We start from the raw sequence: 4,071 nt of genomic DNA, 5'->3' as shown, positions 1-4,071 counted from the left end.
GTGCCGTGTATTTAACATGAGCGATCGAGTATACGCTCCAAGCTGGACGGACCCGGCGTACTTTGTTTGAATGGCTTCTTCCGCTGACTGGGTTTAGAGCCTTTGAATCCAGCATTGACTGCCGTATCCTCAGTATTTTCGCTATTAATGTGGTGCTTATGCTTGTTGCGACGTGACCTGCTATTGCCGTCCTTGGTATCTGAGGTACCATGGTTCTTTGATATGTTATTGCTGTGAGCCAGCCAGCTGTCTTCTCCCGCACAAAAGCGGGTCATGAGCGTCATGAGAGCTGCCATAGATTTTGGCTTTTCCTAACCAAGGTGCCGGGCTAGCCACTCGTCTCGGATGTTGTGCTTGAAAGCCGCTAAGGCCTCCGCATCCAGACAGTCGAGGATTTGATTTTTCTTTGTAATGAACCGAGTCCAGAATTGCCTGGCGAACTCTTCTGGCTGCTGAATTATGTGGCTCAAATCATCGGCGTCTGGTGGTCGCACATAAGTTCCCTGAAAGTTGTCGAGGAATGCGGCTTCCAGATCTTCCCAACAGCTAATGGAGTCCGCTGGCAAGCTGTTAAGACAATGCCGCGCTGGTCCTTTGAGCTTTAGTGGGAGGTATTTGATGGCGTGTAAGTCATCGCCGCGGGCCATGTGGATGTGGAGGAGGAAGTCCTCAATCCATACTGCGAGATCTGTTGTGCCGTCGTATGATTCAATATTTACAGGTTTGAAACCTTCTGGGAATTGATGTTCCATTACTTCGTCTGTGAAGCATAAGGGGTGTGCGGCGCCTCTGTATTGGGCTATATCGTGACGCAGCTTGAATGGGTCTTGCCCGCTGTGTTCGGCCCGGCCGGATTTGCTTTTACTGTATCTGGCGTGACTTTTGTCGTCTCGCAGAGTGGTGCCCCTCATGATCCGTAGATCGATCTTGAATGCTTTGCCTTGTTCTCCAATATGTCTCGCGGGTCTGGCGTATCTCCCCATGCCTTTTTATTTGAATGGCGTTCACGTGGAGGCTGAGCTTTTGGCTGGAATACCTCTCTATCGCAGCCACGAGGTGGCCAATCAGCCGTATCATATGCTTCTTCCTCCAGTCGGGGTATTAACCTGTGCCTTGGGTAACTCTTGGAGGGGCGCTCGAGTTTATATTCCTCGGCCGTGAGGACTTCAGTCCATTTGTCAGCTAGCAGATCTTGATCAGCTTGAAGCTGCTGCTGCTTTTTCTTCAGGCTATTTTCCGTGGCCATAAGCCGGCGCTTGAAGCGCTCTTGTTCGACGGGATCCTCTGGTAGGGCGAATTCATCGTCGCCGATGCTTGCCTCATCTTCGGAGGGGGGCATGTGATTGTCATCCTCCTCCTCTCCGTCTGCCGCTCTCTCAGGAGAGCTGGCTCCTCCATCCTCCTGCTCTAAATTTTGCTGGAGGGGTTTGTTGTTTTCTTCGGCACTATCCAGAGTTTTATTATCTCCTGTGCCAGTATCACCACTTTTGCTTTGGCGGGACTTAGAGCGGCGCCGCTGACGTCGGCGCTTGGGTTGCTTCTTGGAGGGGTCATCCTCCGCTATCCCATCGCCATTCCCTTCTTTGGGTGTATCCACCATGTATATGTCATATGACGAGGTGGCTTTCCAGTGCCCTATAGGTGCTGGTTCAAGTTTGTCTCCTATATCGTCGTCCATACCGTCGATGTCTTCGGAGTCAAAGTCGAGCATGTCGGTTAAATCATCGACAGTGGCTATGAAGTGGGTGGTGGGTGGGCGTCGAATTTCTTCGTCTTCCGCATCCCAATCCTGTTGGCCATAATCCGGCCAGGGCTCTCCTGACAAAGAGAGAGACCTTAGTGAATTCAGAATGTCACCGAAGCGCGAGTGCTGAATGATATCCGCGGCGGTGAAGTCCATGATCGGCGCCCAATCGGATTCGATTGGCAGGGCGCGGATGGTTCGGAATCAGAAAAAGAGTCCGACACCTAGGAGTCACGGGCTGCGCAGAGGATTATGCTAGTGTTTGGCTCGATCGCCGTTGAGACTGCAGTCCCTGAGGCGGTCTCTAACCACCTGTCCTCGATTGGCGCAGTTGGCTCCGAGCTAAGGGTCGGAGTTGATGCGGGCGCAGCCTCTGGGGTACTGTTCGGTGGCAGAGCTAGGTCATACCCATTGCGACAGTGCGGCGTGCCCGGGTGTGGCTTGAATCCGTCGAAGATCAAGTCTCCACGAATGTCGGCCGTGTAGTTCAAACTTCAAAATCTGACCTGATGGCCAGGGGCATAGCTTTCAATCTGCTCCAGATGGCCAAGCGAATTAGCTCGCAGTGCAAAGCCGCCGAATACGAAGATCTGTCCGGGGAGGAAAGTCTCACCCTGGACCGCATCGCTATCGATGATAGTAGGAGCCATCAAGCCTAACGGCGAGGACACGGAGCAACTCTCAATGAAAGCACCAATGTCGGTGTCAAAACCGGCAGATCTTGGGTAGGGGGTCCCGAACTGTGCGTCTAGGACGGATGGTAACAGGAGGCAGGGGACACGATGTTTTACCCAGGTTCGGGCCCTCTTGATGGAGGTAAAACCCTATGTCCTGCTTGATTGATATTGATGATATGGGTAGTACTATTGGGGAACGTAGTAATTTCAAAAAATATCCTACGCACACGCAAGATCATGGTGATGCATAGCAACGAGAGGGGAGAGTGTTGTCTACGTACCCTCATAGACCATTCGTGGAAGCGTTATATCAACGTGGTTGATGCAGTCGTACGTCTTCACGTCCGACCGATCCAAGTACTGAAAGCACGGCACCTCCGAGTTCTGCACACGTTCGGCTCGGTGACGTCCTCTCCTTCTCGATCCAGCAAGAGGGGCGAAGTAGTAGATGAGTTCTGACAGCACGACAGCGTGGTGACGGAGTTGGTGAAGAACAATCTCCGCAGGGCTTCGCCTAACCACTATGAAAACTATGACGGAGGATAAACTAGAGGGGACGGGGTTGCCGGCACACGGCTTGGTGTTTCTTGATCTGTCTTTGGTGCTAGCCCTACCCCTCTATTTATATGTTGAGCCCTGGGGTCGAAACTTGGAGTAAAAGCCTCCTCAAAGTAGGTTTCACCCGAAAGGCAAGAGTCCTTCTTGGACTCCAGGGCTAGACGCCAGGGTTCCCGGCGTCTACCCCCTAGACGCCAGGGTTCCTGGCGTCTAGCCTCTGGTCTCCGCAAAACTTCCTTTTGCACTTTCCAAAAGCCTCGTGGGCTTTCCCCTTTGGCCCAGATAAAGTGTTCTCGTGCCCAAACATTTCGGGAAACATCCGGAACCCCTTCCGGTGAATTCCGGAACCCTTCCGGAGATCAAACACTACTATCCCATATATCAAACTTTATCTCCGGACCATTTCGGAGTTCCTCGTCATGTCCGTGATCTCATCCTGGACTCCGAACAACATTCGGTCATCAACATACATAACTCATATAGTACTATATCGTCAACGAACGTTAAGCGTGCGGACCCTACGGGTTCGAGAACTATGTAGACATGACCGAGACACCTCTCTGGTCAATAACCAATAGCGGGACCTGGATGCCCATATTGGCTCCTACATATTCTACGAAGATCTTTATCGGTCAGACCGCATAACAACATACGTTGTTCCCTTTGTCATCAGTATGTTACTTTCCCGAGATTCGATCATCGGTATCTCAATACCTAGTTCAATCTCGTTACCAGCAAGTCTCTTTACTCATTCCGTAATACATCATCCCGCAACTAACTCATTAGTTTCAATGCTTGCAAGGCTTATAGTGATGTGCATTACCGAGTGGGCCCAGAGATACCTCTCCGGCAATCGGAGTGACAAATCCTAATCTTGAAATACGCCAACCCAACAAGTACCTTTGGAGACACCTGTAGAGCACCTTTATAGTCACCCAGTTACGTTGTGATGTTTGGTGGCACACAAAGTGTTCCTCCGGTAAACGGGAGTTGCATAATCTCATAGTCATAGGAACATGTATAAGTCATGAAGAAAGCAATAGCAACAAACTAAACGATCAAGTGCTAAGCTAACGGAATGGGTCAAGTCAA

This window comes from Triticum urartu, chromosome 3A (genome assembly GCF_056163025.1).
Source record: "Triticum urartu cultivar PI428250 chromosome 3A, HENAU_Tu73, whole genome shotgun sequence".
NCBI lineage: Eukaryota > Viridiplantae > Streptophyta > Magnoliopsida > Poales > Poaceae > Triticum > Triticum urartu.
This window is presented reverse-complemented; position numbering follows the sequence as displayed.